The sequence below is a fragment of the Maniola jurtina genome, chromosome 10, assembly GCF_905333055.1.
Source record: "Maniola jurtina chromosome 10, ilManJurt1.1, whole genome shotgun sequence".
Classification (NCBI taxonomy): Eukaryota; Metazoa; Arthropoda; class Insecta; order Lepidoptera; family Nymphalidae; genus Maniola; species Maniola jurtina.
The window spans coordinates 14,958,371-14,983,342 of NC_060038.1; the positions used below are offsets into that span (position 1 = coordinate 14,958,371).

The 24,972-nt window shown below is 32.3% G+C and overlaps 1 protein-coding gene across 1 annotated transcript in view; it reads right to left on the minus strand.

Moving 5' to 3' along the window:
* Positions 1-3,133: 3,133 nt before the first annotated feature.
* Positions 3,134-24,972, minus strand: part of LOC123868780 (neuropeptide CCHamide-1) — a 51,453-nt gene continuing 29,614 nt past the window's right edge. Inside the window, exons 9-10 of the transcript XR_006796715.1 lie at positions 4,617-4,621; positions 3,134-3,145 (exon numbers count right to left, since the gene is read on the minus strand). The gene's annotated coding sequence lies outside the window, so the exon portion shown is untranslated. The remainder of the gene's footprint in view (positions 3,146-4,616; positions 4,622-24,972) is intronic.

Here is a 24,972-nt window from a genome sequence, read left to right on the forward strand (position 1 = left end):
AAATAATTGGATATTCATAAATAACCTCATTTACCAATAAGCTACCTATTAAGTATACCTTTACTTAAGAACAGAGACGTAAGTTTTGATATCTGCTTAACAACAATAGGTATTTTCAATCGATTGAACCTCAACAACTGATAATATTCAAACAAAACAAATTGTGTGTGATCACTTATCTGCACGTAAATTGAAGCCTCCTATAGTATTAGGCACAGTTAGTTTAGATATGCCGAATCCTAACATACCTACCTATTCAACTCATAGGTTACATACCATAACATGTTATAACTTGTACCTATATCACTTCAGTAATAATAATAATTATGTATCGCTACGCTAGATGATGCACGCGACTTTGTCCGCGTGGGCTTAAGAATTTCATGGGCTCTTTGATTTTCAGCGATAAATCTTAGCCTATATACTTCTCAAGATGCTAGTTAGCTTAATACCAAATGCCATCAAAACTATTTAAACTGTGTCGACCTCGAGGATTATGGGTTTAATGAAAACTCCCATACCTCTTCCAGGTTAGCCTGATTCCATCTTAGACTGCATCATCACTTACCATCTGGTGAGATTGCAGTCAAGGACTTTTAACTATTATCTGAATAAAAAACGTATAGGTAGGTCTTCATAAATCTATGGGATAGGCCGTGATAAGGTAGCTCTAGTATGGATTGATAGATAGGTAATTAGAGCTCATTTTACAGTTTACTATCGTACGGTTATTTTAACAATTTAGGTTGTATTTTAAAGATGTCGGTAAAGTCTGTGACCCTTTCACAACGCGATAAAGTTATGTAGCATAATCAAAAGTTACAAATTTCGCGCGTAACTCTCACGCAAAACATACAATAATATAATAATTTATTGTGTTGTGGCGTCAAAGGATTGTAATTATGGAGTTTGTGATGTAAAACATTTTAATCCTAACACTGTGTTAGGTACAAATACACACAGGTTGAAATTATTTTTTACAATAGAAAATATAGTTTAAAACTTATTTACGGTGGTCTCTTCGTCACCCGCACTATACAAACGTACTTGGTTGGTTTCTTATTTATTAAACCAATGAAACTCGGTGTAGTTTTTAGACACGTTTTAGAACCTAATAATTGCTATATGGATAGCATATACAGGCTTGCGACTCCTACGCTCCGCCTCAGGAAGGTCCAAAAGTCATTTGTGGGAATGGGTATAATCTTTTATAACAAAATTCTTCAATCAATTTTGGACTTGCCTTTACACAGGTTCAAAAAATCTATTAAAACTATGCTTCTGAGAAAAGCATATTATACAATTGAAGATTATTTAAATGGTAAAAGAGCGTTGATTTGACCTACAGTTCGCTCCAGCAATGCGCGGGAACTCTATTGCTTTTATACATGGCATAATATTATTGTAAATCAAATCTTTGAAGAGAGCAACCGCCGAGTTTTTTGTTGGTTCTTCTCGATAGGAAAGGCATTCCGAACCACTGGTAGGTAGATGTTTTTGACGATTCAAAAGAACTTGTAAAAGTCTAATTGAATAAAAATATTTTGAATTTGATTTTGAATTGGATTCTAGAACGTGTCTTCAAAATTATAATATTGAGTTTGATTGGTTAATATTCAAATGAGAACCAAACTAAATTTGTATGGTGCGAGTGACGAAGACACCGTCGTTTAAACTTATTAAGTAGTTAAAGTCTCGTTTATAGTTAAACAAATGCATAGAAATAATGCAGAATTTCCCGTCGCATAATGTGGCCTCAAACAATGCACGCTCGAAGCAATCATTATTTTTCCAATTACTTTCATAAGCTGAAAGCATTTAATATGAATAGAAGATTTAAAATAGTTGATGGTATGATCTATGAAAATTTTAATTTTTGAGTAGTTGAGCATTAAATCTATTTTTAGTACTGTAAGATTCTACTACAAGTTAATAAACAAAGAGTTCATCATTTGTTTAAAGTCTTTTGTGGTAAAGAACCCCGTTGTGGCTTTTGATTCCAAGGCTTTTAAACTAACAATTCCAACAAAGTATTAAAATTATAATATTTTAAAAGTTCCTGTCTAATTATATTCCCTACATTATTTGTTGTAATACAAATAAAAAATACCTGTAGAGTATATTATTAATATTTGCATACTGAAGTTTCAGTAAATATGCAGGGACTTTTTTAGATTATAAGACCTTTGTTAACCACGCATATTTAGCAAATAAATAAATTTCATTTCATTTCATTTATATTGTATTTTACATAAGCGTTGCCCTGTGACATCGAATCACTGAGAAGTATTCAGAATCACTATCTATACTAATAAATAAAATTGGAGTGTCTGTCTGTAATTTCGAAATAACTACCTCATATTAAGCTCATATGGTTATTTGAACGATACCATAACTGAATCACACGTTTTTAAAATTTTTGTCTGTCTGTCTGTCTGTCTGTCTGTCTGTCTGTCTGTCTGTCTGTCTGTTTGAAAAGGCTAATCTTTGGAACGGCTGAACCGATTTTGACGGGACTTTCACAGGCAAGTAGAGGATTGACCAGGGCGTAAAATAGGCTACTTTTTTAACCGACTTTCAAAAAGGGAGTTGTGTTTCTTTCTTTCTGGAGTTTCTTTTTTAATCGATAGAGGAACTTTGCGACATTGTTTCATAAAAAATTTGGAGTCCAACTCCTCAATCCTGATGCTGCAGGGGATCTGACCAATCCACGCGGGCGAAGCTGCGGGCATCAGCTAGTTTAATATAAATGCGAAAGTGTGTTGTTGATTTGTCCTTCAATCACATCGCAACGGAGCCGGTTCGACGTGATTTTTTGCATGGGTAGATATATATATTTTTTGTCTCGGAAAACCAAAGAGTTCCCACGGGATTTTAACATAATCTAAATCCTGGTAAACCAAGTCGTGGGCATCAGAGTAAGGATGAAATAAAAATGTCAACCTGGAATCTATTCCAGTATAAGAAGAAATTATTTTATTGTAAAGGGTTTTTCAATAGGGACCGGCGAGCGGATCTCTGTAATGATCACCCTCTGCCTAAAGTGACGCCAGCACCTGCCTCATTATCAAAAAGTAAGGACTTCTATTTTACTATACAAGGTGTGCCGTCATGGCCTTGTGGTTAAAACGTCCGTACATATTATCTACGTAACTAAGTAGGGTAATATTGTGTGTTCTAGCTCAAGTCTCTAGATGACGCGGCGCGCCAGCGCGCGCCGGATCTATAAGACTTAAGCTAGAACACACAATATTTTCACAATAGATATCAGTTACAAGAGAATGATCAGGTTATTGTTACTAACTCATGTAGAAAGATGATTCAATGGTTGATTTAGCACATTCTCGAGTGATGCAACTAGTTACGATACTGAGTTGGAATATTTTATAGAAATTCTATTCTTAAGCATCGATTAGATTATTTAGAATAATTTATATTTTGTACTGGAACCCTTAAGAACCTACCTAATGCAATTAATGTAGCACTCATCTTAAATTTATGTTAAGCGGAGGTTCCGTTTAAGATGGGAGCATGTTAAAGCGGAACAGGTATGTCAGTTTATTAATATAAGTAATTAGTAACCACACTCCTTTATCGTAAAGTCAAAATTCAAGTATTGCGGTATAAAGGTTCAAACACGATCGTTCAATTATTCAATCATTCATTTATTCATTTATTCAAGTATTCAATTCATGGTAAGTGGTGTGTCAGTTTAAGATGGAAGCATACTAAACCGGAACAGGTACGTTTGTCAGTTTATTAATATAAGTATAATTAGTGACCACACTCCCTTACCGAACATTCAAATGTTGCGGTATAAAGGTTCAAAGACAATCGATCAATCATTCAATCATTCAATCATTCATTCATTCATTTATTCAAGTATTCAATTCATGGTAAGTGGTGTGTCAGTTTAAGATGGAAGCATACTAAACCCGAACAGGTACATTTGTCAGTTTATTAATATAAGTATAATTAGTAACCACACTCCCTTATCGAAAATTCAAGTGTTGCGGTATAAAGGTTCAAAGACGATCGTTCAATCATTCATTCATTCATTTATTCAAGTATTCAAAACATGGTAAGTGGTGTGTCAGTTAGGATGGAAAGCATGCTATGCCGGAACAGGTAAGTATGTCGGTATATAAGTATCAATAATAATTACTAACCACACTCTTATAATAGAAGGTTAAAATTCAAGTGTTGTAGTATTAATTTTCATCCAATTCATTCATTCATTCATTCTAGTGTTATGGTATCCCACTAAAGCAAGTGTCCGAGTCAGAGGTGCATGCCTGGGATCGAACCCCTGCCCGACTTATAACCGGAGGCAGCGGGCGTCTTAATCACTATGCTATCATGACTCATAGAGTAGATCGAGTTCGGTTGATAGACCTACTATTCCATAAAATACTTACATTAACACTTTTCTACCTAACTATTTTTGTCGATAAAATCATATTTCATATAAGTAAGTATAAGTACTTTTTATTCTCTAAATAGGCGATAATTTTTATAAAATTATTATTATTATTATTAATCGATCCGCTTTTGGTAAGTAACTAATGAAATATTATATTGTATTTTGGCATTACACTATTTCAACTGCTGTAAACATTACCTACATAGTGCATAATATGCATACTTATCTAATGTAGAAATACAGAACAGACGCCATGAGTGTTAAAAAATAATATCAAAGTAGGTATAGTCGGGATACATCATGTGTTAACTAAAAGTGATTCTTTTCGGTGTCTAATGACTCGTATTGCAGGATTGCATATTTGCACTTTGCTTCCTAATAGGGAATCCTAAACATGCATGCGGCATCTTATGTATGTGTGTAATAATGAGATCTTTGAATGTCATTCTAATTACTTTTATGTTTAAGAGTTATTATTCTATGCAAATACTATGAACTTTTGACTTTATTGATTGACTATTAGAAGAACCTAAATTCTGTAAGCACTGTTTTCACTACGCATTTCTTTTGTGAGCACTTCAACGAGCAAACGTTTACTTAATTCACTTAAAAAATCATTTTTTAAATTTCAAATAAGCAGTTGTTTAGCTTCAGTATGTATGTATTTTTTTATTTTTATTTTTTTACATATTTTAATGAAAGAGTTGTTGCATCTACAGAGAAATAATATATTTTTTAATATTAACTTCTTACCTAATAGTATTTTAAAAAGTTACATTGAGTACATACATGTTTAAATTTCATTTCACCAAAAAAAAAATCTTTAATTGTTTCAGAACTAGTTAATAGTATGATGTAACAACATTAAAAAAATGTTTTTTCTATAACAGGGCTTCGAGCTTTAGTAATAATCCTTTTGATTCGGATGACGAATTACCTATAACTTCAAATTCAACTTCAAAGAGTAAATCACTCAATAAAACGAAGAAATCAAAAAGGCGGCAGTCAGATTCAGAATCTGAACCGGAACCACCTGTAAAGCGTAAGAAAGCGCTTCAAAAAAAGCCTGTCAAGGCTGTACGTCCTTCATGGGAGTCTGAGGTGAGTTATTACACTTTATTTTTACGGTAAATATAATATTATTACAATTGTTTTCAAGAAATATTAGAATTCTGACTGAATATAAGCATCAACTAAACTCTTTGAGAAGATATTAATGGTTTTTTACATCATTATATTTAATTATTTAATTATTAGTTAATATTAGTTTAGCACGTTTGAATATGGAGCCTAAGGTCTCAAGTTCGATTCTTGAGCTGGATCAAATAAATTGTTAGCTTTAGGATAGGTTTCGCAACTCAACTCTGGGTTGTTGAATTTATTGATGGAAACCTATAAACAATTTATTAATAAACATTTTATTAAGTGAGTTAATATTTTTTAATAACTAAAAATATTATTTTTGTCTTTTCAGTACGAAGAAGAAGTGGTGCAAAAGCTTGAACCACTTAAAAATTTTATCACCAAGAAAATAGCATCAGGGTATTCTACCCAGCGAAAACCAGAGAAATTAATAGCGGAAGGCGATTATTACTTAGAACTCCGCATCTATAACGCTGCTGAAGCATCAAAGATAAGCCCGGGTAATCGATGGCGTCACGCCCTTTTTACTTATAAGTCATGTATGGATACCAACTCAGAAATTTGGCAGGCAACGAATCGCTTGGTCGCTGCTGCTAAGGAAGATTTTAAAGGGGTTAAACCTACACTATACCCAGCATGAAAATTTTAACTGTATTTTACTAACTTCAAATAATAAGTACTCTTACTTAGTATAATCTCATAATGACTTTTTGTGATATTTGTAATATAACAGTGCCAAAATACTTTTCACACAAAAAAAGTTATATTCATAAGTCTAATTGTTTACTTCGCACAGAATTCGATAATGTTCAAATAATTGGAACTGCTTTTAAGAACAGAATACTAAGCTATCGTGTATGTCCATCAAAAAAATTTTTGTTACCTGAGCAATTTTTATCTGAAGTTGTAAATACGATATGTAATTTAGTAAAAAGAAGTCTTGAGAAACATAATGCTCTTAAAATAAATTTTGAACTATTTGCGACTTTTACTTTGCCAAAAAATAATGAAAAATCTTTGAAGTCGTTTAATACTAAATATGTACAAATTTTTCAATCCACAAACATAAAAAATATATATTTAGAGTGTGTAAAAAGCCTGCTTAACAAATTGTCAGAGTTTGAACATTCAGAATCAGGCTGGTCTTTTGACTCTTTGAATAATTTAGAAGTAAACATTAATAAATACAATCCTTTAAGGACAGGCTCCTATATTCCACTACCAATAAAAATTTTGAAAACTAGATCTTGTGTAAATATTAAAAATAGTGATGATAAGTGTTTTCTGTGGAGTATATTAGCACATATGTATCCCACCAATAAAAACTGTAATAGAGTATCTTCATATCCTCATTATTCAAAAGTTTTAAAAATAGATGGTATGTCGTTTCCACCATCTTTTGAGGATATCACATTATTTGAAAAAAATAATTCTGACATAAGTGTTAATATATACAGTTTAGAAAAAAATGGTGATATTAATGGGCCTCTGTACAAAACCAGCAAGCGTAAACTTGTTCATGTTAATTTGCTTTACATTACTAAAAACAATAAAAGACATTTTTGTTTGATAAGAAACTTTGAACGGTTGGTTCATAGTCAACTTACTAAAAATAAGTCTAAAATTTTTTTATGTGAGGAGTGCTTCATTTATTTCAATTCAGAAGAAAAATTATGCAAACATAATTGTGCTAGAATTAAAACTGTTCTTCCAGAGAAAAATAGTAAATTATATTTTGATAATTATGAAAGAACTCAAAGAATACCAATTGTGATTTATGGTGATTTTGAAAGTTTATTAAGAGAATATTCTGATAAAAGTAAATCTGGGCATACTGAAACCATACAGGTTCATGAAGCCACATCTTTCGCGTACTATATTTGTTGTGAGTCTAAACCTGAACTTAATGAACTGGTTTCATACATAGGAGCTAACTGTGCTCAAAAATTTGTAGAAACAATTTCAAATGATGTCAAACGATTACATGCAATTTTGTTAGAAAATAATCCCATGAAACTACTTACTGAAACTGAAAAGAAATGTTTTCATAATGCAAAAGTTTGCTGTATATGTAAACAAAAATTTACATCCACAGATAAAATTGTAGCAGATCATGATCATTTTACAGGGGAATATAGAGGCGCGGCTCACAACATTTGCAACTTGAGTGCAAAGAAATGTCCTTTTATACCTATTATATTTCATAATTTAAGTAATTACGATTGCCATCTTTTTATTAAAGAGTTAGCGAGTATTAACGGTCGTATAAATATTATTCCAAAAAATAAAGAAAAATACATATCGTTCACAAAATTTATATCAGTTGATTCAAAAACTGCTGCTCAACTGAAATTCATCGATTCTTTTAATTTTCTCAGTTGTAGCTTAGATAAATTAGCTAGATCTTTACATCAAGACGACTTCGTAAACTTGCGTAGGTATTACAGTGATCAGTATTTATTTGATTTGATTTGCAGAAAGGGTGTCTACTGCTATGATTATATAGACTCTTTAAAACGTTACGATGAAACTGAGTTACCAAAACGAAAACATTTTTTTAATAAACTTACTTCAGAACTTATTTCGGAAGAAGATTATAAACATGCAATGAAAGTTTGGAAAACTTTTAAAATAAAAAATTTAGGCGAATATACAGATTTATATTTAAAATGTGATGTACTATTACTAGCAGATAGTTTTGAAAAATTCAGGAAAATTAGCTTAGCAACCTATTGCTTAGATCCGTGCTATTATGTTTCTTCACCTTCTTTAAGTTGGGATGCAATGCTTTTGCATACCAATGTAAAATTAGACCTTATAACTGATGTGGAGATGTATCAAATGATTGAAAAAGGTATACGAGGTGGTCTAGCTCAGTGTTCTTTAAGATATGCTAAAGCTAACAATAAATATATGTCTGACTATGATATCAACAAATCAAGTAGCTTTTTGGTATATTTAGACTGTGTGAACCTGTATGGTTATGCAATGATGATGAAACTTCCTACAAGTAATTTTAAATTTTTGAACAAAGACCAAATTGAAACATTTGAAATTGATTCTATTACTGTTGATAGTAACATTGGTTATATACTTGAAGTAGATCTTAGTTATCCATCTGAAATACATGACGCTCACTCAGATTTACCATTTGCTGCTGAAAAATTTACACCTTTTGGTCATAGAAATGCCAAGCTTATTGCAAATTTATACGACAAATGTTCCTATGTTATTCACTACATCCATTTAAAAGAATGTCTTAAAAACGGTCTAAAATTGTTAAAAATTCATAGAATTCTATCATTTGAACAAAAAGAATTTTTGAAACCATATATTGAATTGAATACCTCTTTGAGGCAAAAAGCAGAGTCTGAATTTGAAAAAGACTTTTTCAAAAAACAAAATAATGCTATTTTTGGTAAAACCATAGAAAATAAAAGAAAACAAGTAAATGTAAAACTTGTTAATACATGGACAGATAAGAATAATAAGACAAACAGGATTATTGGAGCAGAAAAGTATGTAAGTGCGCCTAACTTTAAATGTTTGTCGATATTTACAGATAATTTGGTGGCAATCCAATTAGAACAAACGAAATTAATTTTGGATAGACCAATTTATGTGGGGTTTACTGTTTTAGAGTTAGCTAAAACACATTTATATAACTTTCACTATTCTATAATGAAACCATTATATAAAGAAAATATTGAACTTTGTTATACTGATACTGATAGCTTACTATATCGCATATATACTGATGATTTTTATTCAGACATGAAAAAGAATATTAAGTTTTTCGATACCAGCAATTTTAGCGATAAAAATGTTTACAATATCCCTCAAGCAAATATGAAAATTCCGGGGTTTTTTAAAGATGAGATGGGTGGAGATGTTATTGTTGAATTTGTTGGCTTACGAGCAAAATTGTATTGTATTGAATCACAAAAAATGTCTATTAAAAAGGCAAAAGGAGTGACAACATCTGTTACCAAAAGGTTGGATATAGATAAATACAAAAATGTGTTATACTACAATCAATCAGTCAGAAAGAATATGTGTGTTATTAGATCTAAAAATCATAATGTATATACCCAAAAAATTAATAAGTTAGTTTTAAATAGTGAAGATGATAAAAGACAAATTTTAAAGAAGCAATTTAAAACGTTGCCGTGGGGGCACTACAGTACAATTTTTTAGTTGTTAATTTGTACTAGATTTTATGTTATTCATTACTGTGCAATTTTGATTGTTCATGTATGCATGCAAATATTGAAATAAATATTTACTACTCATCATCACTGACATTTTATTATTTTACCTTTTAGTTTTTTTATTCTTATATTTATCGAGATTAATAACTTGAGTTATAGTGATATCATAGCAGGTGATAATGTTTGCTTACTGACCTTTACGTTTTACCTTCAATTTCAACATTATATCCTTATCGCCTTGGTCAAGAAATGAAAATGCAGTAAGCAAACATCAAGCAAAATTAAAAAAACCTTTACATTTAAGGGAATCGAACCCTTGAAATATTTGAAAAAACTTGATTGTACTACCTAATATTTACATGGAATACGTTAATATTATTAGGTACTTAGTACAATCATAATGTTTTCAATTTATAATTTAAAATTTAAAAAAACAATTTTATTCTTTAAACCACGTTTATTTCATAAATAATGAATTCATGCTACAGCTCCTTACTCTAAAAAACACTATTTTTATAAACAAAAAATATGATGATGTTTAAAAATAAGCAAATTACATTTCAACAATAGTTCACATTTATATGGAGTGAGTAATTTTTGACATTATTTTACCTATCAAATTTTCTGTAGCATCCATAACTTCATCGTAATTATCCTTGACTACATACTGTGCACTAACACTAGGTGTATCACCATTTATATTTTCATCTTGTTCTCCTCCATTTAGTCCATAAATATTTATTTTTATTAAATGAAGCCGTCTTCCAGTTGCTTTGCGAATAACATAGGATGTTGATGTAGAAGTCGGGGGTGAAACAGGCTTCAATAGTGATAAACTGCATTTTTTCTTTTTTTTCATCTCCTTACTAGATGCTTGAACTGGTTCTGCTGCTTGTTTTTGAGCTAAATCCTCGCAAAGTCTCTGAAATTCAGTTTCCGCGAACCCGTTTACATCTTGTGCGTAGTAAAAAGGATTTGTTAGATTTTCGTTGGGTAAGATAGGAGTCGACATAATTCTGAAACAAAAAGAAAAATAATTAATAAATAACAGTAAAAAAATACATGCTTTATTAAAAGTCAGCACATTGTTATAAAATAATTATAATAACTTACCAAGTAAAATACTATATTATGATAAAATTATGAGCGCGGCTACTGTTTTCTTCGGGAGCTGTAGCAGGAATGAAGCTTTAATAAATAATAATTAATCTAATACTGTCTTGCGATCTAAAACGATGTAATTTGAGCAAAACGAAAACATAATGCTTTAGTGACACAGCATCACATTCCAAGTTTTTTCCCGAGAACTGTAACAGGAATGAACATGCATCGATAGTAAAATCTTATATAATCTTGTATTCTCAAATGGGTAATTTGAGCAAAGTGAAAACAAATCTTTAGTGACACAGCAACGCATTCCGAGTTTACACGTGTATGGTGTCATTTCTTTAAATTGGTTATTAACATTATGTTACATTTTAGTTATAAAATTATATAGAATATAATGTGAAGACTTTATAACAGGATTTCATCTTTTTTAACAGAAAACACAATGAAGTTGATCAAACAACCAGTAACATTGGAAATTAACAATTTAAATATAGAAGCGTCATCAATCCAAAAAAGGCATAGTTTGCTGTTGCCCGATACGATTCGCTGTATAATATGTGGACCGTCAAATTGTGGCAAAACAAACACAATGTTAAGCTTATTACTACATCAAAATGGACTCAAGTTTCAAAATGTTTACCTATATTCTAAAACAACATTTCAACCAAAATATTGTTTTTTGAATAAAGTTTTAAGCATGGTTCCAGCTGTTAAGCTCTTTACCTTCAAAGATGATAAAGAGGTTATTCCTCCTACTGAAGCCTTGAAAAATTCTGTATTTATTTTTGATGATGTTACTTGCGAGAACCAAGTAAATATCCGAGATTATTTTTCAATGGGTAGACATAAGAACATCGACTGTTTTTATTTGACTCAAACATATTCCAAGATACCAAAACAATTAATTCGAGATAACGTAAATTTTTTAATAATTTTTAAACAAGATGATATAAATTTGAAACACATCTATAACGAACATGTCAATTCTGACATGACTTGGTCAGACTTCAAAAAATTATGTTCAGATATATGGAAAGATCCATACACATGTTTAATAATTAACAAAGATTGTGAATTAAATAACGGCAGATATAGAAAATCTTTCGACGTTTTTGTAAAATTTTGAATGAAATGATTTAAACAGATTGTAATTTAAAATTAGTTTCATTTTAATTTTTACTACATAGTTCAATGGTTGTGTAAAAGAATTAAAAAAAGAAATGGAAAAAAGTTTGAAAAAAGAGTTAATTAAATCAGTAAAGGCTATTAAAAGTAAAGTAAAAAGATTACGTGATGAAGATGAAGAGTTAGAACTGAGGCGGAAAAAAATATTTAAACCACTGTCTGATCCTTTGAAAGCAATTGTTACACTAAGTAAATATGCTACAAACAAATCTTATCACGAAACTAATTGTAACAACGCAAGTGTTGGAAATAATCAATCGCCTGAAATTCCAAATATAAACTCAAAACAAGATGGTGATATTGAAATTACTCACAACGATAATAACTTTGAAGAAAATCCGAAAAAACAAGAGGAAATGTCTGAACCTTTGGAATTTCTAAATGATGAAGTCAACATTTCCGAAACACTGGCAGACAATGATCTGTTTGGCGAGCAAAGCAATGTATCTATACCATTTGGTATACGTCGCATTAACAAAAAATTGATGATAGGAAATACCCCCGTCAAATTTTCAACTGTAGATGATATGTCTTCAAACAAATTAACTTTTATTACTATTGATGATAAAAGTTATGAACTAACTGCTGGTTTAATAGAACTTTTATTAAGAAATAAACCAAACTTGAATAAAGTAACTGAAAGTGATAAAATCACATATAAAGATATCTTAATTAGTACTAGTGCTCATAAAAGGGATTACAATCCTGCTAATCAAATTAAAGGTGACAAAGGAAAAAAATATTCTCAAATCATCAAACCATTATTTTATGAAAAGGATATGTGTGAAACAAACAAATTAAAGTACGGTGGTAGGCTACCAGTTTTAAAGAAATACAAAACTGATACTGATCTCATCTATTGGGATGATCCTAATGAGTTAATTGAAAGATTAAGATTGATTATTGCGTCCAGAGACGCTGGCAACACTAATCATGATAATGAAATTCTTTCGATTATTGAAGAGTTAAAAGAAGCGGGTATAATAAAAGAATAAAAGAAAGCACATTTATGGAGCGTGTTCAGTATTGATAAGCAGGTTGAACATGAAAGTTGATAAGTTTGGACATCATGTTAATAAGATGCGAAGAATAAAAGGAGTGTTATTAGAATGCGCTTTGAAGTGTACAAACAATAATTTGGATGCTCAGCATAAAAGAGTAAAAAATCTTGCGCAGCCGGTAGATTCTAACGATTGTGTTACAAAAGAATACGTTGATGTTTTGGCAGAGAATCTTTCAAAAAAAATATCATCAATTAATCAGTTTATTACAGAAATAAATATTAAAGTAAGTAATTTGATCGAAATCACCGAGGCTAGTAAAGTAAAACATGAGCAAAAACAGCGTCGTAAATGAAATACATAAAAATGCAAGAGTAAACTTTCCTCGTCGACATGTTGTCATGAGAGATATAGACGATTTATGGCAAGCTGACTTGATTGATATGAAATCTCTTTCGAAACAAAATTCAGGTTATAAATATATTTTAGTTGTAATTGATACATTCTCAAAATATGCTTGGGCATTTCCACTAAAGTTTAAAAATAAAGATCAGGTCTCTAAAGCGTTTGAATCTATATTAAAGAAAGGACGTATTCCAAAAAACCTTCAAACAGATTTTGGAACTGAGTTTTACAACGAAAATTTTAAAAAGATAGTCAAAAAGTTTAACATCAATCATTATTCTACATATTCCACTAAAAAAGCTTCTATAGTTGAAAGACTTATAAGAACTTTAAAAAATAAAATGTATAAACAATTCAGTTTCCAAGGAAACTACACTTGGACTAAAGGTGTGCTAGAAGAAATAGTTGAAAATTATAACACCTCTAAACACAGAACGATCGGTTTATCTCCTAACGAAGTTAATGAAAATAATAAGAAACTTATACTTCAAAGATTTAATGTAGGAAAACAGTTAAAAATCCTTAAGAAGAGAAATTTAAAAGTTGGAGATTTTGTGCGCATTAGTAAGTATAAAGGTGTTTTTGAGAAAGGTTATACTCCTAATTGGTCCACCGAAATATTCCAAATTAAAAAAGTACAGAAAACGAATCCTGTTACTTACCTTATAAAAGATGCTAAACATCAGCCAATTTTGGGCTCATTTTATGCAGAAGAACTTCAAAAAACAGAAAATCCTAATGTCTATCTTATTGAAAAAGTTTTAAAAAGAAAAGGAAACAAGATATTTGTAAAGTGGTTAGGATTTCCATCGAGTGAAAATAGTTGGATAGATCGAACGAATATTTTATAACTAACCAGTTCCCAATTTATTTATTGTTATTTAAGTGATAGTATAGTTATTTTTCATTCATTGTAATAAAAGTAATGAAAGAGAGCAGTATTCTGAATTGGTTTATAAATCATTTACCATTTGAACTTCATCTACCTGGATATAATTACTGTGGTGCTGGTACAAAATTGTATAAAAGGCTTGCACGGGGAGATCAAGGTGTAAATAAATTGGATGAATATTGTAAACAACACGATATTGCATACGACTTGTCAACTTCATTAAGTGATCGTCATAAAGCTGATAAAATATTGATGAAAAGGGCTAAGCAACGTGCTTTAGCATCTGATGCAACTTTGGGAGAAAAGATAGCAGCAAATTTAGTTAATAAAGCTATGATAGCTAAATTGTATACCGGGTCGGGACTGACTAGTAAAGCCAACAATTCTAAAACAGTGTCGCCAAAAAAATCCGCTTCAGGCACTGGTTTGAAAAAACACTTTAAACATGTTGTTGCTCATGCAAAAAAGCATGTGCAAAAAATGAAACCCAAATGTAAGAAAATGGCTATAGAATTAGCCATAGCAGCGGCTAAAGAATTGACTAAAGACTCGTCAATAAAACTTCCTCGAATTATACCAATTCCAAAAACTGGTGGAGTACTTCCTTTGATACCTATTTTTGCCGGATTATCTGCTGCGGGTAGCTTAGCTGGTGGTGCTGCAGGAATCGCTAAAGTTATAAATGATTTGAAAAACGCTAAAAAACGTTTTACAGAATTAAAGAGGCATCACGAAAAAATGGAAACCCTCCATATAGGCAAAGGTTTACATATCAAACCGCATAGAGGTAGTTTAGGAATTTACATTTCAAATGAAAAAAACTAAGAGAAAGGCTACCCAAACGAGCGCTCACCAATATCGACATCATCAACCATTCGCAAGACATTCCTTACTTTCGAGGGGTGTTTATGAGAGATGAGATGCCAAAACATCCTTTTCGAAAAGAATGTGGTATAGTTAATTTGGATAGCTCCAATAATCCTGGCTCTCATTGGGTAGCCTATGCAAAAGTAAATAATGAAATTCAATACTTTGACAGCTATGGAAATTTAAAACCACCTAAAGAGTTAATTCAATATTTAGGAACTGGTATGAGTTATAATTACAAAAATTTTCAAGGTAGTCATCCTTATAACTGTGGTCATCTATGTATAAAGTTTTTAAGAAGTTTTTGGAATACACAAAATAAAATGTATAAATAGTTCAGTAAAATCAGTAAATATTTAGTTTACGATCATGTCTGTAACAATCACTATTACCGGGCACAAATCTGTGTTGGAATCATTTTTTCAACCTCCTCTTATTCTCGATGGTGAATATGAATGCGGTTTATTATATTTTTCTGCTCTGAACTCAATACCAAACATAAATCATAGCAATAACATATTTGCATATGGTGATGAATGTAAATATTTAAAAATTCCATATGGTACTTATGATTTATATGACATAAGAGAATATCTTGCGAGTAAGTTAGACAACTGTGAAATTGAAATAAAACCAAATAATAATACTTTAACATGCTCGCTTTTTTGTTCCAAAACTGTACATTTTGACATAGAAAACAGTTTAGGATGCTTACTTGGTTTCCCAAATGTAAAACTTGAAGCAAATAAATGGCACGAGTCTGTTAATCCAGTTAACATTCTTCCCTTGTCTGTCATCAGGATCGAATGTGATCTTATATTCGGATCATTTAATAATGGAATTGCATCACATATTATTCATGAATTTATTCCTAACGTTCCTCCAGGATATCGATATATAGAAATTCCAAAAAATATTATTTATCTTCCTGTTAATAAGAGTAATATATCATCCATAACTGTTAAAATCATTGACGAAAACGGTAACAATATTGATTTTAGAGAAGAAAATATCCAACTGAGGCTTCATTTACGTAGAGCAAAATGATAGTGTTTAATAAAACACTTGGATATGAGGTGAAAAGAATCAATCATTTGCCTGCTACTAAAGCGCGTACACGTATTAAAGCAAATCGTAATATTGTAACAAAAAGAAACAAAGATTTTCTCCGATCACTCGGATTCAAAGTATGAATATTCTAAATATTAATAACACCCCAGTATTCGATAATTCTATCGAAAGTTATGAGATCCACACGTACAATCCATACAATAACAGCTTTAAAGAAAATGATGAAATTCGCATTCCAATACATCAGCAAGACATATACATATTACCATGTAATAGTTCAATTTATGTTGAAGGCTTTGCCACAGTGACTGGAAAAGATCAATCGGGGAAAGAAATAAAGAAACCTGTAAATTTTACTAATAACCCTGTTATGTTTCTATTTCAAGACATTAGGTATGAAATGAACGGTATTGAAATAGATCGCGTAAGAAACCCTGGAATAACCACAACATTAAAATCATACATATCGATGAATGAGGGGGATAGCAAAGTCGCAGCATTGTGGGGTTGGCAAATGGATGGTTTTAAAATGACAGAGGGATATTTTAATGCTGTTATACCATTGAATAAAATAATGGGATTTGCCGAGGATTATAATAAAATTATTATAAACTGTAAACATGAACTTATTCTGAATAGAAGTAATAGTAATTTAAATAGTGTAACAATTCACAAGGATGATAATATACATATAGAAGTACGAACAATTCAGTGGCGTGTGCCGCATATAAAAGTTTCGGATCGTGAAAGACTCTCACTACTTAAGTATTTAGAAAAAGACAAACCTATTCAAATAGCATTCAGAAATTGGGATTTATATGAATATCCTTTACTTCCTAAAACTACAAAACATTCGTGGTCAATTAAAACTACTTCTCAACTTGAAAAGCCTCGATATGTTATTTTTGGTCTACAAACTAATAGGAAAAACAGTAAGACTAATGATAGTTCTATATTTGATCATTGCAAATTAACAAATGTAACACTGTTTTTAAATTCACAGTATTACCCATACGATTCACTTAATTTGAAATTTGATGAAAATAAATACAGTATATTATACGAAATGTACACTCAATTTCGTCAGTCTTATTATAATCTTCCTGTTGACCCGTTGTTTGATCTGATCACATTTAAAGAAAAAGCACCACTGTTTGTAATTGACTGCTCAAGACAAAACGAGAATTTAAAGACAGGACCTGTAGACGTACGTTTGGAAATTGAAAGTTCGCAAGATATCCCGGATAAAACATCAGCATATTGTCTTATAATAAACGATCGCCTCTTTGAATATAAACCCTTAAGTAATATTGTTCGCAAGTTGTCATGAGTGTCATCATTGATGTACAAGGATTCAAGACGGATTCCAATGAGTTTATAGTAAAAGAAATAGCTATATTGTGTAATAATCATATCCAGACTTATTTAATCAAGCCACCATACCCATTTTATAATTTAACGAAAACGGAAAGAAAACAAGTTTGTTGGATAGAAAAAAACAGAGGAATACATTGGAAAGAAGGTTTTATTTCATACTTAAACTACAAAGGATATGTAAACATGAATAATTATTTAAATAATAAACGTGTTTATGCTAAAGGTGTAGAAAAAGTGCAGTGGATATCGAAAATGTTTGGTTGCGATAGTGTTTATAATTTGGAAGATAAATCTTGCCCTAGTTTATTAAGTTTGTATGAACAATACGAAACGAATAGTGATGTGTTTAGTTGTTTATACCATCCTTCAATATGTGCATTAAAAAACGTGCTTGTTTTAAGAAAATGGTGTCTCGATAATAAAATTTTCTAAAAAAATATATATCTAGTAGTTTTTATTTACTTTCCTTTTGTTAAGGGTTGATTAGTAATATAAGTATGACTAGCAAAGTATAGTCAATATTTTTATTAGTTGTTGATTAATACGACTTTAGTTTATTCATGTACATGGTCTAAGGAAGTCATTCCTTTTCAAAAACTCAAAGTAATCATCATAATTATAAACAAATAAAAATGATATTAAAAGTTAATGATTTAGTTGACGTTGTTATTGTAAAATGGAATTTGTGTGGGCTGCATCATGTACATATATTAAACTATAAGGAATACGATGGTATTCTGATATCAACGATCTCAAAGAAATCCAACATTTATTATCAAGGTCTTAAAGTTTCCGCACGCGTATTAAGAATAAATAATAAGTATGTTGACTTGATACCATCAGCTGATTAATGTGTAACTAAAACCGTCTGATTTTCATAAATAACCTTATAAAGCTGAGTCATTAGGATTTATCTGAAATTGACACATTAAAAGTAATTTGTTGAACGATTTAAAATAAACGATTACTTATATAAATCCAAATAATTCTAAAATGAGATGTCAATAGCGATAAGTAGGCTATCCAAGAATAATATCACCATTGAATCATCTTCGAGGAGTTTGTGACAACCTGATCATTCTCTTGTTACTGATTATATTTAACATCGATCGTGAAATTGGAAGTTGTAGCTCACGTCTATACGATGCGCGGCGCGGTGCAGCTAGACCGCTAGACGCGCCGCGCTTTTATCTAGAGACGTGAGCTACAACTCCCAATTTTACCCTACTTAACTAAGTATATATTAACATTCTATATAACTAAGTATGTATTATTCTATACATAGTAATGTATAATTCATATTTCAAATTCGAGAGGAATTTTAAAGGCAGGTAACATAAAACTGTATCATTAAAAGATAAAGCGAGCCTATTCATCTGTTGCCTGTAAACGACTTATGCCAATCCACGTGTTTAGGTATACCGTATATATTGACGAGGCTCGCCTTCACTCCCCGCATGTGGACAGCCCGGCTCTACACAGCCATGCATTTTCCGGTATTTACGACATCTTCTTCAGGGCTGGCGGCTTTGTTACATGCTTGTCGAAGTAAGGAAAAATCATCCTCAACATCTTTAGCAAACGGATTTTTTGAATTTTTAATCTAATCATCAGAGAAATTAGACGTAGGTCGTGGGGTTAGGGGGATCAAATGCAAGTTAAAGAACTCTAAGAAGCGTACATCCAGATTCACAAAGACGCATTATTAAGCTATTTGAGCTACGCCGCAGTCAAGCGCAAAAGTAGTCGTTTTGTTACGATAGGCATAACCCGTAGTTCACAGTGTGGTCCTCGGGTTGGTTGGCGTGCTGTGGTTCCGGCATGCCTCTAACGGTGTTTGGGGGCACGTAGCGTCCCAGTGGTGGGTCTGCTGCGGCGGACATCCGCTGGCGGAGTCGTCCCTTGTGCTCCGTCATCAGCGGTGGGATAGAACGTGCTCCCCCGAGGCCGGTGGTATTATCCATGACGGATTTTTCTCATTTTATAACGGCACACGTGGTAGCTGGCAGTGCCTCGTATTACAGTTTCATGACGAATGATGTTCTGTAGGGCAGTGTAATTGCCAGCCCTAGCTTCGTATCAGAATAAGGAAATGAGGCTCGCTAACGATCTCGTTTTTACGGCACACGTGATAGCTGCCGCCGTATTACTTACAGTCTCATAACGAACGATGTTCTGCAACCAAATATACCCATCCAATAGCGCTATTGGATAATTCAGCTTCAATGCTAACGCCCAGTTATCATTTATGACACGTAGTCATGTCAGCCATTCAAATGGACTAACGAGCGAATTTTAAAATTGACGCAAAATATAATACGTATTTTAAAGTTCTCTGACAAAGAATAGTGGCTGTTCGCCCCACGTTCGTCTTCGTGTTGTGTAATTGCCACTGAGAGTGTAAGTACACGAGGCACACTAAATCTGTTGGCACTATGTTGACAGATGTCTTATCACTAACTTTTAGTTCCTTTCCAAGTAAGTACACTTACTGCTGATGTAATTACGGTAAAATTGTGAAATTCAAGTTTCTTCAAGAACAAGCCGGCAATCCCAGGGCCAGTGTATTAGTCAAGGTCACACCAAAAAGTTGCAATTCTAATAATAGTGTGACTCGAATTCCCAATGAGTCACAGTGTGACATGATTGAGTGTGACTCGTTGGGAATCCACCGTGAAAGGTGTGTTGTGAAATCCACGTTTATGGTCTTCAAATAAACAATTCCATTTTCTTTGCAGTGACTTTATCAAAAAGTTGATTTTCGAAATCTCTATTGGTGGTACAGAGTGTAGCTGGTAGGTATGTGAACTAGACAGCTATTATAGGTGTAGGTACGAGTAGGTATCAGTGTATCAGATATCGACAGCGCTCGATTGCCCGGGACGGTTTACATGCACCATCACTTCGGTGTGGAACATTCAATTTGTACAAGAGTTTAACTGCGCGATACTCACTTACTGGAAGAGACCTTTGTACCTAATTATTCGTAAGAAGTCACTTAGTCACTTTATACTAGAAGAACATTGTGCAACATCGTGGAATGCCACAGAGTTGCATCATGGCATAGTTATAATTTTTAGGGTTCCGTACTTCAAAATGAAAAACGGAACGGAATGAACCCTTATAGGATCACTTTATTGTCTGTCTGTCTGTCCGTCTGTCCGTCCCGTTGACCTAGAATCTTGAAATTTGGCAGGTAGGTAGGTATTATAGCACAAGTACAGGAATAAATCTGAAAACCGCGAATTTGTGGTCACATTATTTAAAAAAAAATTGAAATATGTTTCAATTTTCAAAGTAAGATAACTATACCAAGTGGGGTAATCATATGAAAGGGCTTTACCTGTACATTCTAAAATAGATTTTTATTTATTTTTATGCATTTATTATGCATAATAAAATTTTTGATTTAGCGTGCAAAATGTTGGAAAAATTATCCGAGTACGGAACCCTCAGTGCGCAAGTCGCACTTGGCCGGTTTTTTTAATTTAATTTAAAATATTCCAGTTGTATGATATCTCGGCATAAAATAGATTGCCGCATGCTGAAAGCCGCATAGCGCGCTGTATTGTTGTACATTATTTTGATAAAATAAAGATTTTAATAATTTGAAAAAAGTTGTAATTAATATTAGTTCATTTATATAATTTTACTACCTTTTTCTTAGGACTTAGGATTTGAAATTTGGAAAAGTTTTATGCAGATTAGAGTTTATTGGAACTTTTCACATGAAAATACCATAATATCGGGTATTGCAAGTTATTGACTTACAAAAGTCATAGATTATTGTATAAGGAGTTTATTGAGGAAGATATTTATTGATTAAGATTCTTCTTTATCGGAGAAGATATTGGTATCTTGCTATAGTGCTGATCGCCGCATCTTATAGACAATGCTGAAACATCATGTGTTTGACTGTGAGAAGTTTGTAATTTGGTGTACCAGCATTTAGTTCTATATCCTCGCTCCACGCAGATTGTTGACACTTTTGCAATCTACGTCTGTAACTACTACTTGATCGTTGCAATACGTACATCGTACTTACATAGAGTAGACAAAATAAGTAAGAGTTTTGTTCATAAATATTTAATTCTGACTGATTTCACATAAGTTAATTTTTATTTTTACAAAAATTCCATGCTTACTAATTATATATTTTAATTTTTAGCGTCACCATCAGAAATCGCACTAATATTAATAATGGAGATAGATAATATCCTGGATTAGCACATAGGCTACTTTTTATCCCGGAAAATCAAAGAGTTCCCACGGGATTTCAAAAAACCTAAATCCACGCGGGCGAAGTCGCGGGCATCGGCTAGTGATTTATATTTCTGATTTTTTATATAAATAAATAATACGTATAGAAATAATATTGAAATCCTGACCTCTAAACATTCATAATAGTAATTATTTGTCTGACGTATCATCTGGAGCACATTAACAAACAAAAATAACTCAGCAATGAGTTGAGTTTTTCAATAATAAGGTACTTTATGGATTTTGTATGAATGAAAAAAAGTAAAGTTGTAGCCTACGTACACTTTAAAATTTTTCATAAAACATTGTTTGTTTCATCTGTTTGTTCGGCTTTAGCAATGGATTTTTAAATGGACTTTCCGCTGACAGGAACAATGTAAGCTGTTTACGAAAGCTGGAATGGTAAAACTGGGTGCAATCAAAAAAATGAATTGGTATTGTTTCTTGTAATTGTTTACCCTTACTACGGCAACTAGACGCGCTCTTTCTGTAAGTATAACTTCTAGTAAGTTATAGTAATTACACTTAGTACATTAAAAATTGAAATCACGTCCAAGGTCAATATTGCAATGTAATCAGGATCGAGTTCATATAACACACGACGACTTCCTTTGCGCAGTGGTAAACGCTGTGGTCTTATTAGTGGGAGGTCCCAGGTTCGATTCTAGGCAGGTATTTAGAATGCTTTAATTTCTAAATTTCCGGTCTGGTCTATTCTTCCAAATTGAGACCCTAATCTTGTGGTGAACACATTATTATTAACTTTTCTCGAAGAAAAAAAACTACAATTGTAAGAAGAAACCTAGTGGTAGGGGATTTTTCCTCTTGAAATGTTTTTAATGCAGTTTGTTTTTTTGATTGATTTAGACTCCGGAGGGTTGGTTCTAATTATTTCCATTTATTTCTTTTTGGTTTTCCGATACAAAGATCTTTATTCTCTCTAAATTCAATGCAGTACCGGAGCTTTACTTTTAATTAAAGTTGGAGGTCTGAGGTCTTTCCTTCCGAAACCTTTACAAAAAATTGGTCAAGTGTGTGTCGGCTACGCGCAGTGTAGGGGTCCGTAGTTGCCTGTCACAATGTAATAGCGGTTTTACACAACTAACGACTTCATCCAACTAATTACAATGTTTATACTACTCCAAGTACATTTTATAAGTTGGTCGACTGTTAGGTACTCGACTCGTTAACTTGTCAAGCCTTGCTGTGATGGCTTTCCTTTTAACTTGGTTATATTATAACATATTATATGACTATATCCAATATTTTGAAAACGGGTCCCTGAATGAAAAACAGGATTTTCACGTACCTACAATATTTTTGAAAGACATGTTAAAAAAAATCTTTGTTTTCACAAAGTTATAACCTTGTCGTTTGCTGTGGTCTCCACACTAGGTAACCTGTATCGTGGTGACCACTGACCATGCATAACTTTCTAGAAGGTTTTACAGAGGACTAGGAGAGTTCCTTCTGCTTTCATAATATTTTAAACCTTAAGTATATAATTTTATAGATTATTATAGTTACGAAAATACAAATATATATGATGAGGTTAGGTATATTAAATAAATAAATATATATGTATTACTATATGTTACATACTACTTAACGCTTGTCAAACGACACTCTACATAATATGACGAGAAAAATATTCGATTCCACTTTAGATGCGCATAGTTAGGTACCCTAAATTATTTTCAAGATTTTATTTTACGACTTTACCTATATGATTAATATGCATATTCATGCCAAATTACAGTTTTCTAGTATTAATACTCTCGGAGTTAAGTCGCGGACGGACGGACGGACAGACAGACGGACATGATGAAACTATAAGGCTTCTTTGTTTACTACGGGACCCTGATTAAAAAGTACACAAGTACCTCTAGCGTGCAGCTAGTAGGCACTTGCACGATTAAGCTGAAAGTATGCCTGGCCCTAAATAGGGCCTCTTACCTTTCAGCGGCCGTCACTAATGTTGTTATCAAGTCATAAGAGCTGAGCGGGCTTTTGCCTGGAATACTGCTTCTTTGTTTTCATTCGGTTAAAAACACATTGTAATGAAGAATATTTAGTAAGGTTTGTAAAAAAAAGAATTTTTAGATTTGCCAATACAAAAAACAAACTTAGTGTAAAGAGGTACACTCATTAAGTCCAATTGCTAAATTATTTATTAATAACAAAGTTGCGTGGAAGCAACCAGCTCAGTTTTCAGTTGCCCACAAGCTGGTGTAGTGTATTGCTACATAGGTACTGTAACTTTTAATGATTTGAAAAGAGCAAAGCTACTGAGTTTCTTGATGGCTCTTTTCAGCAGATCGGTGGTAGAGTAAAGACGCAGAATACCTAAGAAATAAATTGATTTTGCTATGTAGCTATTACCCGTATTCACAATCATTACTATATCTCATAGTGCGCTCGAAGGCGTATTGTAGGTTCCACCAATCAGATGACTGTGTCACGTCAGTTTACAATGACTGATTGGTGGAACCTACACTATGCGTTCGAGCGCACTGTGAGACCACATAATAATGATTGTGAATACAGCTAGCTATGAATCATGTTATACCCTGAATGACTGGCATTACTTCTCTGTATAATTTGATTATGATGTAGATTTCTAGTGGTTATGACTAGTTAATCGGCATGAGGAGAAACCTCGCTGAATTATTGTATAAATCGTTGTCGGCTGTGCTTTGGGGCATATTCATATCAGTGAGTGGCCGCAATTAACACTACCTTTGCCCCGAGGGAGGATGCCGCTACAATGCTTTTAGTGTAAACTTGCCTTTATGCGCCTCTACAGTCTACAGTCTACACACTCAGTGGCCGGCTCCTGCGGACTGAGGATCCGAGTGTAACGCTCGACCTTCATATTATATACTTACTTCGTTACTGTCAAATTACTGAAGGACACCAAAGCGATCTATATTTATAACCATTTTATAACAAATTCGAATAAATTATAATATTAAAATTACCTATTTTATCTATACTTACTAATATATTTTGAATACGAAAGTGTGT